Genomic DNA, 15,975 nt, shown 5'->3' on the forward strand with positions numbered 1-15,975 from the left:
ATGCTATTGTACTACCAACCTTACTGTATGCTTGTGAAACATGGACCACTTAAAACCCCATCTCCAACTCCTAAAAAGATTCCGTCAATGGTGTCTCCAAAATAATTTAAATATCACTTGGGAAGACAGGTGAACTAATGCCAGTGTACTGGAAGAAGCAAAGATCACCAGTGTCGAAGCAATGATTCTTCAACATCAGCTTCGTTGGACTGGTCATGTTGTGTAGATGCCTGATTATTGTCTTCCAAAGCAACTACTCTATTCCGAACTTAAAATGGAAAGCATAATGCTGGTGGTCAGTGAAAGAGGTTTAAAGACTCTCTCAAGGCAAATCTTTTAAAATGTAGTATAGACACCAACAACTGGGAAACAATGGCCTGCGAGCGCTCCAATTGGAGAACAGCCTTTACCAAAGGTGTCATGGTCTTTGAAGACACTTGAACTCAGGACGAAAAGAAGAAACACGCTAAGAGGAATAAACACTTGGCCAACCCTCACCATGATCAACTCCCATCCGGAAACCTATGTCCCCACTGTGGAAGGATGTGTGGATCCAGAATTGGCCTCCACAGTCACTCATGGACTCACTGTTAAGATCGTGTTCATGGAAGGCAATCTTACTCAGCTACAAGTGATCATCAAAGAAGAAGAAGCACTTTTAGCACTTTTTTAGCCACTTTCTGCAACAGCTGGGCACTGCACATGGTTTCTATGCAGACCATGGATGTTCTCACTGTGTGGAGCTCCTACACATGAGTAGGATCTGATCCACTAGGATTTCTTTATAGTCAACTGTGCACAGCACATGGTTGTGGTAGGAAGCAGATAGGATGTCACACATTTCCAGCTGATGAAAAGTAGGGCTGTTATGCAACTAGTTCATATTTAGGATCATTTCATTAAGGATGTTTCTCTATTTCTCCTTTGAAATAGGTCAAGTTAATCCTATGGGGACACTTGTAATACAAGGACACTATCAGGAGAAGCAATACCTCCCCCGCAAAAAGGATAAGGATGAAAGAAATGCAGGGGGGGGGGGAGAAAACAATGTTTTAGAAGAGAAGCCCAGATGGAATTCATGAATTCCATGGATATGTTATTTTTGAAAAAAAGAATAATATATAATGGATCATTTTCCTGGGCTTTTAAGCTGTCTTCAGAATAGAAAAGGTTCCTTTTGTGGAGTGTTCTGATTGTTAATAAATAGGTTTACTCTCTGTCCCATCTCAAAGTCGTGGGCGGTGCAAGACTAGGGTGCAAATATATTTTGCAGTAATTTGCATGACTTTATTAAAATACTGCTTAAAAGTTTGCAGAAATGCCACACTTTCTAACTCATTAGGGACATAGGAAGCTGTTTTGCATTAGCCAGAGTAGACAACAGTGTGCTAAATGGTCCAATGGAATGACTTGGTAGAAGGCAGCTACCTCTGTTTCTGCACCGAGTCAGACCATCTGATTGGTCCATCTGGCCCAGGATTGTCTACACTGAATGGCAACAGCTCTCCAGAGTTTCAGACAGAAGTCTCTCCCAAACCTTCCTGGAGATGAGAGAGACTGAACCTGGGACCTTCTCCCTACAACGCAGGAATTCTAATGCTGAGCCACAACTCTTCCCCTAAGATTCCTTTAGATGATGTTGCCTTCAGTCCACATATAAGCACAGACAGCAATACCCATGCAGTCCACGGAAATGGTTTGGGATGCACAATTTCCTTTGCAATGGAGATGGAAATTAGTGCCACCAGATAAAGGGCCTCAGCCCTGTATACCTGAAGAAGCGTCTCCATCTCCATCATCCAACCCAGTTACTGAGCTCCAGCTCCGAGGGCCTCCTGCCAGTTCCCTCGCCGTGAGACGTGAAGCCACGGGGAACCAGACAGAGGGTCTTCTCTATAGTGGCACCCGCCCTGTGGGACACCCTCCCATCAGATGTCAGACAGATAAGCAACGGTTTGACTTTTAGAAGGCATCTGAAAGCAGATCTGTTCATGGGAGTTTTTAATTGTTGATTCTAGATTCAGGTAGGTAGCTGTGTTGGTCTGACACAATCGAAATAAATAATTAAAAATTTAAAAAATTGTCCAGTAGCACCTTAGAGGCCAACTAAGTTTGTTCTGGGTATAAGCTTTCGTGTGCATGCACACTTCTTCTGTAACTGTTTGATATTTAAGTTTCTATTTCAAAATACAGTGGTGCCTCGCAAGACGAAAAGAATCTGTTCCGTGAGTCTCTTCGTCTAGCGGTTTTTTCGTCTTGCGAAGCAAGCCCATTGGCGGATTAGCGGATTAGCGCTATTAGCGGTTTAGCGGCTATTAGCGGCTATTAAAGGCTTAAGGGATTAGCGGATTAGCTGCTAAAAGGCTATTAGCAGTTTAGTGCCTTAGAAAAAGGGGGTGGGGAGCGGAAAAAACCCCCCAGGAATCGCAAGACATTTTTGTCTTGCGAAGCAAGCCCATAGAGAAATTCGTCCTGCGAAGCACCTCCAAAACAGAAAACCCTTTCGTCTAGCGGGTTTTCCGTCTTGCGAGGCATTCGTCTTGTACCACTGTACTAGACTGTCTTTGTCTAGCATCCTTGCCCACCACCATGTTAGTAAACTGCCCTGAGACCTGCAGGTATAGGGCAGTGTATCAATAATGATGATGATGATGATGTTGCTCTTGAAACATCTCTCAAGATTGAATTTAGTCTTTCAAAACACTTTGAAGAATTTCAAAAGGAGGCCAAACATAAGGTTTCTGGTGCTGCAACTGTTGGGTTCTGCTAGCACAGCAGGATTTCAAATTACTCTCTTCCTCCTCCTCCTTCTCTGTGTACCCCCAAATCAGCTCCAGAGGGTCTCCCAACCAGTAGTAATTGACAGAATTACCTTTAACAGCAGCCTGATTCTGCAGAAATTAGCAAATGGGGTTTTTCTTGGCATGGAAACAATGCATCATCAACTGTTAACATCTCCAGATAAGACTGCTGTTAAAGGCACCAATGTATCCTCTGATTTTTATTTTTATTTTAAGTTGGTAACTAATTCTCACACAGCAAACTTTACTCTCTTCCTTTCTTCAAACAATGCGAGATTATAAGGGTTATGTGCATCAGGCAACCCATTAAAAGAGAGATAGCCACACTCTTTGGGCCTGTCGGCACGTTTGGATTTTTGAGTGAGTGAGCACCGTTGCCTCTGATCACTTTTTTGCCCGCCCTGAGAGACAGAAGGTGTGTGCATATGCATATCACTTTCCCAAGGAAACTGGGTAAAAGTCAGATCTGGCACAATTAATCTGAGCCTTGAAAATAATATTATACTGAAAGAGAATGATGGGGCAGAGAGAAAGGAGCATCACTTTTCCAATTTCTTCATTTGGTTCTAGACATTTTTCAAAGATGAAAAGCTAACCACTGTAACTGCCTCACTGTGCCACATTAGCAGTGCCTGCTTTAGACTTACCGTATTTTTTGCTCTATAAGACACACTTTTTCCCTCCTAAAAAGTAAGGGGAAATGTGTTTGCGTCTTATGGGGTGAATGCAGGCTGTGCAGCTATCCCAGAAACCAGAACAGCAAGAGGGATCGCTGCGCAGCAATCCCTCTTGCTGTTCTGGCTTCTGGGATAGAAACGCAGAGCCTCTTCGGGGCAGCAGGAATAATGCTCCCCCTGCCCTGAAGAGGCTTCACGCAGCTATTCCAGAAGCCAGAACAGCAAGAGGGATTGCTGTGCAGCAATCCCGCTTGCTATTCTGGCTTCTGGGATTCAGAATATTTTTTTTCTTGTTTTCCTCCTCCAAAAACTAGGTGTGTCTTATGGTCTGGCGCGTCTTATGGAGCGAAAAATACGGTACATAGCAGCTTCAAGATGAGTGCAATGTGGGGGGCAGAAACTGGCAACAATGAAAACCCAATAAATATTAATTTTAAAAACCCCACAACTTGCCCCCTAACCCCAGTGGCCTTGGAAGCAGCGGTTTAAGAAGCGCTCTGACAAAGCTTTTCATCAGAGATTATCGTTTTAATCAGCATAACAAGTCACAGGGCCAATTAAAATCCCTCCCTGAAAACTCAGCTGCAACTACTCAGCGCGATGAATGTTATGAGTTAGCTGCCAAATGGCATGTAAAATAATCCTATTTCCCAAGGCATTTCTCAGTGGTAGGTAATCTTCTCTTTCACTCTCGCTGGCTTTGTGACTTTGATAAGGAATTACTATAGCAAATGAGATCCGCTCTTATCTTGTGTTTTCTCATAGCCGGGAGAGGCTTACGCCCTGCAAAGTGAAATTAGTTGCCGTCATTGGATGATGTGGCAGAATATAATGCGAGGCCTTGAATATGAGGAGGAGGAGAAAAGTGAGATGCAGAATTACCTGCAAAAGCATCAGAGAACCCAACTCAGATTTGTACATTTGCAGCTTGGTAACCACTGAAATTGTGGAACTATGGGGATGCTACGACATGGGCACAATGTCTACGAGCACAATTCAAAGTGTTGGTGCTGACCTTTAAAGCCCTAAACGGCCTCAATCCAGTATACCTGAAGGAGCGTCTCCACCCCCATCGTTCTGCCCGGACACTGAGGTCCAGCTCCGAGGCCCTTCTGGCGGTTCCGTCCCTGCAAGAAGCCAAGTTACAGGGAACCAGGCAGAGGGCCTTCTCGGTAGTGGCACCCGCCCTGTGGAATGACCTCCCACCAGATGTCAAAGAGAAAAACAACTACCAGACTTTTAGAAGACAACTGAAGGCAGCCCTGTTTAGGGAAGCTTTCAATGTTTAATAGACTATTGTATTTTAATATTCTGTTGGAAGCCACTCAGAGTGGCTGGGGAAACTCAGCCAGATGGATGGGGTATAAATAATTTTTTGTTGTTGTTTAGTCGTTTAGTCGTGCCCAACTCTTTGTGACCCCATGGACCAGAGCACGCCAGGCATTTCTGTCTTCCACTGCCTCCCGCAGTTTGGTCAAACTCATGCTGGTAGCTTCAAGAACACTATCCAACCATCTCGTCCTCTGTCGTCCCCTTCTCCTTGTGCCCTCCAGCTTTCCCAACATCAGGGTCTTTTCCAGGGAGTCTTCTCTTCTCATGAGGTGGCCAAAGTATTGGAGCCTCAGCTTCAGGATCTGTCCTTCCAGTGAGCACTCAGGGCTGATTTGTTGTATGTCACATGTCTGTTTACTCTCCAGCACAGCTTGCTGGGAACTTCCGTTTGTGTATAGCTTTTGCTTATGCTGTCTTGCTTGGACATGAAAGGGAGAAGACATGTTTTTTTCCTTTGTCCTGATCTATGCTGAATAAACTGCTTGTAAATACGCTTTACATATGCCTCTATCTGCCCTTCCGTTGCAAAGAGTTTGTTTACTCTGCTGGCTTGCATGCTCAGCTCCTGAAAGGCTTCTGAAGCTCTGAGAGCCAGTGTGGTGTAGTGGTTAAGAGTGATAGACTTGTAATCTGGGGAACCGGGTTCGCATCCCCGCTCCTCCACATGCAGCTGCTGGGTGACCTTGGGCCAGTCACACTTCTCTGAAGTCTCTCAGCCCCACTCACCTCACAGAGTGTTTGTTGTGGGGGAGGAAGGGAAAGGAGAATGTTAGCCGCTTTGAGACTCCCTAGGGTAGTGATAAAGTGGGATATCAAATCCAAACTCTTCTTCTGAGTCGCAGTTTTGATGCAGAACCAAGGACTGGAGTTTGACTGGCAACTGGCTGTTGGGCTGGAGCCAGCTGTGGGCCTCCCAATTGCCCCTGTTCCCTTGGACGCATCCCAACATGGTCTACTGTCCCTCAGACCTTGTGGGGGTCCAGACTATATTTTGGGTAAAAAAATGAACAAATTCCTATGCCCCACAAATAACCCAGAGATGCATTTTCAATAAAAGGACACATTCTACTCATGTAAAAACACTCTGGTTCCCGGACTGTCTGCAGGCAAAATTTAGAAGGCAATTGGGCCAGATCTGGCCCCCGGGCCTTAGGTTGCCTACTCATCAACTAGATCCTCAGGTCCCTTCCAACCCTGGAGAGTCATTAGTTCAACCCATGCCTGAGGACAATACAGATGAGCCAATGGCCTGAGTTGTTATACGGTGGCTTTCTAGGTTCCTATGATGCCAGGAGCTCAATGAACAAATGTTGGGATCAAAATGTAATGAAAACACATGTAGTGGCTGCATGACTTTTGATTGAATTATGAGCATAAGAACAGCCTGCTGGATCAGGCCCACAGCCCATCAAGTCCAGCATCCTATTCTCGCTGTGACCAACCGGATGCCTGTGGGCAACCCACAAGCAGGATATGAGTAAATTTGCATTCTCCCCACCTGCAGTTTCCTGTAACTAGTATTCAGAAGCATTCCTGCCTCAAAGTGTGGCAGCAGAGCACAGCCATCATGGAATCATAGAATCATAGAATTATAGAGTTGGAAGAGACCACAAGGGCCATTGAGTCCAACCCCCTGCCAAGCAGGAAACACCATCAGAGCACTCCTGACATATGGTTGTCAAGCCTCTGCTTAAAGACCTCCAAAGAAGGAGACTCCACCACACTCCTTGGCAGCAAATTCCACTGTCAAACAGCTCTTACTGTCAGGAAGTTCTTCCTAATGTTTAGGTGGAATCTTCTTTCTTGTACTTTGGATCCATTGCTCCGTGTCAGCTTCTCTGGAGCAGCAGAAAACAACCATTCTCCCTCCTCTATGTGACATCCTTTTATATATTTGAACATGGCTATCATATCACCCCTTAACCTCCTCTTCTCCAGGCTAAACATGCCCAGCTCCCTTAGCCGTTCCTCATAAGGCATCGTTTCCAGGCCTTTGACCATTTTGGTTGCCCTCCTCTGGACACGTTCCAGTTTGTCAGTGTCCTTCTTGAACTGTGGTGCCCAGAACTGGACGCACTACTCCAGGTGAGGTCTGACCAGAGCAGAATCCAGTGGCACTATTACTTCCCTTGATCTAGATGCTATACTCCTATTGATGCAGCCCAGAATTGCATTGGCTTTTTTAGCTGCCGCATCACACTGTTGGCTCATGTCAAGTTTGTGGTCAACCAAGACTCCTAGATCCTCAAGGGACCGAGGATCAACTCAAGGGACTGAAAAAGCAAGTAACACCTGTTAGCTTAGATATTGTACAAATTGGGAGACAGCAGGTCTCGGCCACAAGGCTACGTCTTCAATCTCTAAAGCCCTGCAATGTGCATCTGAGACCACAGAAAGAGGGGAGATGAGTCAGTTCTGCTATTGCGTTGCTCATTTTGGTAAGCCACACCTGAGTTTCCGTCAAGCAACCAAGTGGTTCAAAGTGTCACCTAAATTGATCTTTATTTTTCTTAGTGTCATAGAATCGTGAAGTTGGAAGGGACCAAAGGGTCATCTAGTCCAACCCCCCCTGCAAGGGTGACCCCCCCTCTTCTTTAGGAGAAGGGGTCACCACCCCTTTTGGCCCTTTCGGATACATTTGCAGACTAGATAAGCTGTTGCCGGCACCACACACACACACACACTACGAACTGTTCCATGGGCTACAACAAATTGCTATTTTTGAGCCTGGTTTCAGAGCAGGGAGGGGCAGGGTAGGGGACCCAGGGGGACCTCTGTGGGTATGTGAACACCAATGGGCACACATTGGTGACCTCCAGGTCAGGAAAGGATCACCGGATTCTGTTCTCTAACCCAGAGCTCTGGGTCTCCCCAAATGACTGAAATTGATAGGTGGAAACTCCAGAAGTTGCAAATCCCAAATTATAAGTCCAAATCTCACCACTGAACATAAGATGTTCCCTGCTGGAAAAGGCCAAAGACCCATCGAGTTCAGCATCCCCTTCTCACAGCAGCAAAAGGGGCACGGGTGGCTCTGTGGTCTAAACCACTGAGCCTCTTAGGCTGGCTGATTGGAAGGTCGGCAGTTCGAATCCCCGTGACTCTGTTGGTCAGTCCCAGCACCTGTCAACCTAGTTCGAAAGCACACCAGTGCAAGTAGATAAACAGGTACCACTGCGGCGGGAAGGTAAACGGTGTTTCCGTGTGCTCGGGTTTTCCATTGAAAATTTCAGAAAAGCACGATATTTTTAGATGTTCCTGTTTTATCTGTAAGCCGCGTTCAGCTCTTGTCAATAAAAAAAGGATAGGATATAAATAAATATATATTAATAATATTTGCTGCTCCACCAGCAAATTAACATGTAGCCCCCAGAAGGCTGCCCACTAGGTCAATGTGGCCCTTTGAGCCAAAAGAAATTACTCACTCTTGGTTCCTCTCTGCAATTCAGTTTTGTATCAGAATAAAAACAAGTTACAAAAAAATAAAATAAAGATTTTCAGCCTGATTAACTTGGGAGACCTTTTTGGACAAGCAAAAGCTTTTTTTCAGCTGAGAAAGTTGATCAATTAACTGTTGCAGCCATAAATAGATTGAATGGAATAAAAGAAAAGAAAAACTTTGGAAACTGTTCCTGCAATCCTACATATGTCTTTCTCAAAGAAAGTCCCTTTGAGTCTTTTGAGGGTTTATTGATGGTTCATTCCTAGGTAAGTAAGGCTGCAGCCCAAGTCATTTCCTTGAAAGCTGATTTCTTTTTGTTGGATGTTCTCAGAGAGCTGCGTCTTCAAGGCAGCACTGAGCCTGCTATTTTTGGACGTGCTCACGAAGAACCTGAGCGAGACCAGTGAGAATATACAGCCTGTTCTTGCTGAATCAAGGGCTGTGATTTGATTTGGCAGAGTCATTAGAAGCCATTAGTGCTTTGGAGCAACTAATGCACTTTTGCTGGAAGAATTAAAGTTTATTAGCAATTTGCTGGGACTGGAGATGCAATGGAGGATATGAAAAGAAGAAGAAAAAGGATCCACTTCTGGTTTGAGTAATAGGTTGCAATCTTATGCACAGTTACCAGGAAGTAAGTTTCGTTACCAGGAAGTAAGTTTCGTGGAACAATGTGGGTCTCACTTTTGAGAAAGCATGCATTCAAGGCACTAGTTAGTAGTTAAAACCTTTCAAAAGAAGACTGCACCTTTTTGCAACACATCCATGCATATTATAATGACTACAGAGCCCACCACACAGTAGATTATGTGACCTTTTTTAAAGCAAAAAATAATTGGGAATGCTGTTTTTAAGTTGTTTGTATGACTCCTATCTGTCTGTCTGTCTTACAGTTTATGAGCATGGTTGTAAATATGATGCCTTTGTGATGCAAGGTCACAAATACATCATCATAATACAGTCATACCTTGGAAGTCGAACAGAATCTGTTCCGGAAGTCCATTTGACTTCCAAAATGTTAGAAACCAAAGCACAGCTTCTGAAGCTCCTGCAGCCAATCGGAAGCCGCAGAAGCCACATTGAATGTTCAGCTTCCAAAAAAAGTTCAAAAACCGGAAAACTTACTTCCGGGTTTCAATCATCCAAGAACCGAAACGTACGAGTCCCAAGGCATTCAACAACCAAGGTATGCAAATATATGCAGATTTAATCAGTTAATTAAGTGGTTAAAGTTCACATGACTAACCCATTATGTTTGCTTTCATCAGGTGGCAACCTTACTAATGGCAACATAAAATGAAGACACAAAACCATTAGTGGGCAAAAGTGCTTATATATAATGCACCTAACAGCAACCAGGAAGCATGTAAGGTTTATGGCAAGCGTAAGTATAATAAAAATACACTCCAGAGCAATATATGTGCTGCAGATATTGCAAAGGTGTTGAATGAACTCAAGCTAAGTGGAAGCTGGTATCCAGGCTGGGCTTACAGGAAACCATTTATTTTCATAACAGTTAGTGTGGCTGGGCAAGAAAGTAACTGTAGAGTTTAAATAGTCTGAAATTAATGACACTTTGGGCCTTACTGAATGGTGTTGTTACCTGAACAGTGCTAGACTCAGTAATACTTAACTTTCATCCTTGTAACTATTCTATTAATAGCCATCCATCTTAGATAAGTATCTGGCCTTTGTAATGAAAACCACGAAGATAAATTTATATCCACGATTCTCAGGAGAGCTAAAAGCAGAACCAAATCTTGTTTAGAGAAGTGAAAGGAAAAGCGCCGAAAGGTTTGTTCGCTCTTATGGGTTACTTTGGAGAAAGAAGGTTCACCACCCCGATGCTTGCTAGTAATTGATTCTTTATCATCAGCAACACACGCCTCATTAATTGTGCAAATTAATTTGCAGTATCTGGTTTCCTAGGGTAATTCTACAGGGATTGCGGCAAAGGAACATTTTGGAGGATCTTTCTAGGTCATCGAACTGGGCCTAGAAAGGCTTCGATGGGGGTGAAGGGGCTCTCTTCCGGGGCACCTCCCCTGAAACTTCATAAATCACCATAAAAATGCCAAGCAGAAGAGTTGGTGCAGAAAGGCATGATCTTGTTTCAAAAAGTCTTTCCTGAAGATGATGGACAAGATTCTGACAGTCTTGGCAGCAAATAGGCAAGCTTCAACAGGGCCCAGTGGAAGAGCAAAGTGTTATGACCACAGAGCCAGCTTCAGTGCTGTCAATTAGTTCTGGCATTTCTTAAATCGAAGAACAGCTCCTTGGCTTCAGTAGGAATATAGGCTGGAGAATGTTGGCCTAAGTGACTCATGCACTGGGACTGCACATAACGCTAAACCAGTGGCGTAGCGTGGGGGGTGCAGGGGGGGCCGGACGCACCGGACGCAACATCTGGGGGGGGCACGCTCGCACTCGCAGCTCTCTGCCCCTACCTGGCTCACTCTCTCTCTCTCACTGCAGTGCAGGCTGTGCGAATCCGATCCGAGCCGCCGGGTCGCCGCCCACTGTGGAGGGGAGGGTGCCAGGCGTGTGGTGCGGAGAGAGAGCGAGGGACTATCTGGGGGAGGGACAGTGCAGCGGGGGGCGCAAATTACTTGCCTTGCCCCGGGTTAGGGGGCGCAAATTACTTGCCTTGCCCCGGGTGCTGACAACCCACGCTACGCCACTGCGCTAAACCAGGGATTGTGTCATCAACTGGTTGGAGTGGGGGGAAGAGAAGCTGAGGAGGTAACAGGGCTAAGTTAGCTGGGAAAGTCTGTGGCAGAGAGGTCCAGAATCAGAGGCAGGAAATTGGGTGGCGAGAGGCCAAGAAGCAGAGATGAATCAGGCTGGTAAAGAGCCGCAAGTTTCTCTCCCTCCTGCTGTGACAAGCTTCCCTTCCCGCTTGTCTCCCAGAACCAGAAGAGACATGGAAATTGTGGAGAAGAGATCAGCATTGCACAGGCACAGCCTCTGATTGCTTTGCGGGGGGGGGGGACCCTGGAGGGGAGTGGACATAGGCAGTAATAATAATAATAATAATAATAATAATAATAATTATTATTATTATTTATACCCCACTCATCTGGCTGGGTCCCCCCAGCCACTCTGGGCGGCTTCCAACAAAACACTAAAATACAATAACCTATTAAACATTAAAAGCTTCCCTAAGCAAGGCTGCCTTTAGATGTCTTCTAAAAGTTTGGTAGTTATTTTTCTCCTTGACATCTGGTGGGAGGGCGTTCCACAGGGCAGGCGCCACTACCGAGAAGGCCCTCTGCCTGGTTCCCTGTAACTTGGCTTCTCACAGCGAGGGAACCACCAGAAGGCCCTTGGCGCTGGACCTCAGTGTCCGGGCGGAATGATGGAGGTGGAGATGCTCCATCAGGTATACTGGACCGAGGCCATTTAGGGCTTTAAAGGTCAGCACCAACACTTTGAGTTGTGCTCGGAGCCAGTGTAGGTCTTTCAAGGCCGGTGTTATTTGTGGGGAGATGGGGACCTTCAGCCTCAGCAACTGCTTCATGGGGACAAGACTTCCGGATAAGAGCTGTTGTGCTCAGTGCAGATCCTGTTGTTGCAAATAAAGAGCTGACTCCAACTTGCATGGTGTGATTTACTGCTGGCTCACTCCTGACAGATGAGGAACTGCTGGGCTTCTGAATATTGTTATACTCCAACTTCCATTGGCCATTGGTAAGAGATGGCAGGAGTTGTATCCAACTGTTCTCCAGCCCTGTAGTGTAGCATGGGTCACAAACTGAATAGTGTGATCATCTTCCATATCAGCGTTCACCAACCAACATGGCACCCTCCAGATGTGGGACGCGGGTGGGGCTGTGGTCTAAACCACTGAGTCTCTTTGGCTTGCCAAGCAGAAGGTCAGTGGTTCGAATCCCTGCAACGGGGTGAGCTTCCCGTTGCTCTGTCCCAGCTCCTGCCAACCTAGCAGTTCAAAAGCACACCAGTGCAATTAGATAAATAGGTACCATTGCAGTGGGAACGTAAATGGTGTTTCCGTGTGCTCTGGTTTCTATCACAGTGTGCTGTTGTGCCAGAAGCAGTTTATTCATGCTGGCCACATGACCCGAAAAGCTGTCTGTGGACAAACACTGGCTCCCTTTGCCTGAAAGCGAGATGAGTGCTGCAACCCCATAGTCGCCTTTGACTGGATGCTGTGGGTTAAACCACAGAGCCTAGGACTTGCCAATCAGAAGATCAGCGGTTCGAATCTCCATGATGGGGTGAGCTCCCATTGCTTGGTCCCTGCTCCTGCCAACCTAGCAGTTCGAAAGCACCTCAAAGTGCAAGTAGATAAATGGGTACCGCTCTGGTGGGAAGGTAAACGGCGTTTCCGTGCGCTGCTCTGGTTCACCAGAAACGGCTTAGTCATGCTGGCCACATGACCTGGAAGCTGTACGGCCAATAAAGCGAGATGAGCGCCGCAACCCCAGAGTCGGTCACGACTGGACCTAATGGTCAGGGGTCCCTTTACCTTTTAAGCGTCCAGGGGTCCTTTGCCTTTACCTCCGGATGTTTTGAGCTATAACTCCCATCAGCCCCAACTAGGGATAATGGAAGCTGCATCCATAACATCTAGAGGGAATTGTGATGGGGGAAGATGTTATATAACCCATTGTCTGGGTTTGTGGTGGAGGCAAGCTTTAAACTGAATGAGCAGTGCACTCTCCTCTGAAGCGGAGCTCAGACTCCAGATTCCTTCTACCTCTCTACCTTTCAGGAGAGGGAAACCTGTTACAGGCTTGCAATAATAGCTCTGCCAGGGAGCTGTATATATAACCTCATTGAATAAATGTGTGTGGTTATCAAGACATCAGAAGAAGAAAAATCACTCTGCAAATGTTAAGTATGCTTATGGCTAAGCATTATTATCATAATAACACAAGAGCCAACTGGATCAGGCCCAGCATCCTGTTCTCACAATGGCGAACCAGATGCCTCCTACCTTGTAACTATGCCTCCGGGTATAGGGCGGTATAAGTAAAGGTAAAGGGACCCCTGACCATTAGGTCCAGTCGTGGCTGACTCTGGGGTTGCGGCGCTCATCTCGCTTTATTGGCTGAGGGAGCCGGCTTACAGCTTCCAGGTCATGTGGCCAGCATGACTAAGCCACTTCTGGCGAACCAGAGCAGTGCAGGGAAACGCTGTTTACCTTCCTGCCAGAGTGGTACCTATTTATCTACTTGCACTTTGACATGCTTTTGTACTGCTAGGTTGGCAGGAGCAGGGACCGAGTAACGGGAACTCACGCCGTCGTGGGGATTCGAACTTCTGATCGGCAAGTCCTAGGCTCTGTGGTTTAACCCCCAGCGCCACCTGCATCCCTATAGGGTGGTATATAACTTCAATAAATAATAATACAATAATAATAAAAACTAGAGAAACATAAAACCAGCAATGACGGAATCTATACCGTGTCTTGCACTGGAAATGGCTTGAAGGCAACACAGAACAATAAAACAAATCCTAAGTTAATTGCCACCCAAACAGAAAAAAAGGATAAAAACTGCAAATTGAATCACCAGCAAATGTTCTCAACCATCACTAAAAGAATCGGAGACCATTTGTTGTCTCCAAGCATGAATGATGCACTTCTAAAAATGTACTGGGCGAGAGGAGTCAGATGATAACCCCCTGCTCTTTATTTTGTTTCCAATCCGTAATCAATAGATTTATTTTGGCAGCATGCAATGGGAAAGGATGCAGAGCTCATTTCACGTCACATTCACTGAACTGGAACTGTTTATAAAACATTGATTCTAACATGCTATGAGATGTGAGCTGAGCAAACAAATTAGTCCGGCTTCTGGAGTTTGATAGAGCCAACCAGTCCATTGACAAGAGTTGCACGGAGTTCTGCATAACTCAAGGCCTGCAAGGCAGAACACAGCCCATACCGATCATGTCGTAATAGCTCACCAGGGACACTATCAACCTCTTGTTTTCGCTTCCTGCTTGGGACTGCAAGCTAAAGGAGGAAGGGGAGATTCTACACACCTAGCAGATTGCAACAAATGACATGGGTGGGCTGCATTAGTTCCTGTTGCCAGATCAGTTCCCAAGACAACCAGACTAAATGTGGGCATCCTTCATTTTGGTCCTTCTAGAACAGGCTTCCTCAACCTTGTCCTTCCAGTTGTTTTTGGCCTACAACTCCCATGATCCCTAGCTAGCAGGACCAGTGGTCGGGGATGATGGGAACTGTAGTCTCAAAACATCTGGAGGGCCGAGGTTGAGGAAGCCTGTTCTAGAACAAAGAATCTGTACCCCTCCAGAAGCCCCATCAGCCCCAGTCAGCATGGCCAATGGTCAGAGATGATGGAGTCTTAGCAACATCTGGAGCAACGTAAGGTCTTAACCTCTGCTCTAGAACTTCTGAAGGAAATACCAGCCCACAACTTTTAAAAAGTGGCTGAAAGCTCAGTGTTACATGGTGGGATAGCGGGGATTTTGGGGGTGCATCAGTTCTATGAGGGGGATAAATAATGACCTAAGTCAGAATTATTCAGGGATCTTTTTCCCCAGCCGAGAGTTGAAGTGTGATTTTAATACCTCCCCCTCTTAAGTGGGCCAGGGCCCACACAAAGCCTTGTGTCATTTCCATGCTTTTCTGAACCACATGGCTGGTTGATTTGATTTTTAAAAAATTTGTTATATTTCTAGGCTACTTTTCGTTCAAATGAATCCCAAAGCAGCTTACGAATGATAAATAACAACAACGTAACAGAGCATCACAAGTACAGCATAAATTATATAAAATAATTAACAAACCTTCAGTAAAATCATCTGTAAAGTACTATTAATAAAGCAGCAATTGCAGAAAAAATTGTGTTATTGACAAACCATTACAGCAATTATCATCTATAAAACAATATTAACAAAATAGGAACCAAAAAACAAAACAAAACACACACACACAAGCTAAGCACTGTGAAGTTCATACACACTTTCCATGCTCCCATGACTCATAATATTATATTTCACTCTATTCAGTTCATTAAAATATACACAATGCTTGTTGCTAAGCCAGCTCAGCTATGAGATCCCAGAGTGGTGTGCAAAATAACAAATTCAAACAGAAAGCCATACCAAACAGCACAATCGGGTTAGAGATTAAAACAAACAACATTCAATTCAAAATATATACCACCAAGGGTGCCAGCTTGAATAAAACATTGGGGGGCCGGCCCCATAAAATATTTTATTGGGGGGGTGAAGACTTTTGGCCCCTAGGAGTTGGTTCCTATGTATACCGCCACTCCAGCAATATAGGAATAGACAGAAAAATGCAGACAGAATAGACAGAAAAACAGCAGGTTGAAAATATACATCTTAACACCAAAAGATCACTAACCAGAGAGACCTGGACCTCCAAAGTGGGGTGGGCAAGATCCATAACCCTACCACCACTGAAATCGCCCATCCTATGACACTGCAATCATGGGTTACCCCCATTGGTGGACCCATGAAAAAGACCTCTGTTGCAAATCTCAAGGTCCAGACCAGCAGAGGTTGTCCTTTAAGGTTTTGGTTCCCTAAGCCATTCAGGGCATTATATGTAGAAGTCAACACCTTGAACTGAGCCCAGTATGAACAGGCAAGCCAGTGCCGTTTGGACCCCACCATTTGCAAAGGAAGCTTCTTATGTATTTGAAAACACGAACAAAGGAAAGCCTTTATCTGGATCGTGGTTTCTGGCTCTCCTCCC

At 45.5% G+C, this 15,975-nt stretch overlaps 1 protein-coding gene and 1 long non-coding RNA gene across 5 annotated transcripts in view; one reads left to right on the plus strand and one right to left on the minus strand.

The window, feature by feature from the left end:
* Positions 1-15,975, plus strand: part of LOC310680771 — a 506,863-nt gene that overhangs the window by 344,549 nt on the left and 146,339 nt on the right. The gene's annotated exons all lie outside the window — the stretch shown is intronic.
* Positions 1-15,975, minus strand: part of SLCO4A1 (solute carrier organic anion transporter family member 4A1) — a 58,895-nt gene that overhangs the window by 27,407 nt on the left and 15,513 nt on the right. Inside the window, exon 1 of one of the 4 annotated variants that reach the window (XM_083447366.1) lies at positions 15,622-15,914. The exons of the other annotated variants lie outside the window; for them this stretch is intronic. The gene's annotated coding sequence lies outside the window, so the exon portion shown is untranslated. Of the gene's footprint in view, positions 1-15,621; positions 15,915-15,975 lie in introns of those variants that run through there. 4 annotated transcript variants of the gene reach the window in all.

Source organism: Podarcis tiliguerta (genome assembly GCF_965153285.1).
Source record: "Podarcis tiliguerta genome assembly, chromosome: 6".
NCBI classification, from domain to species: Eukaryota; Metazoa; Chordata; class Lepidosauria; order Squamata; family Lacertidae; genus Podarcis; species Podarcis tiliguerta.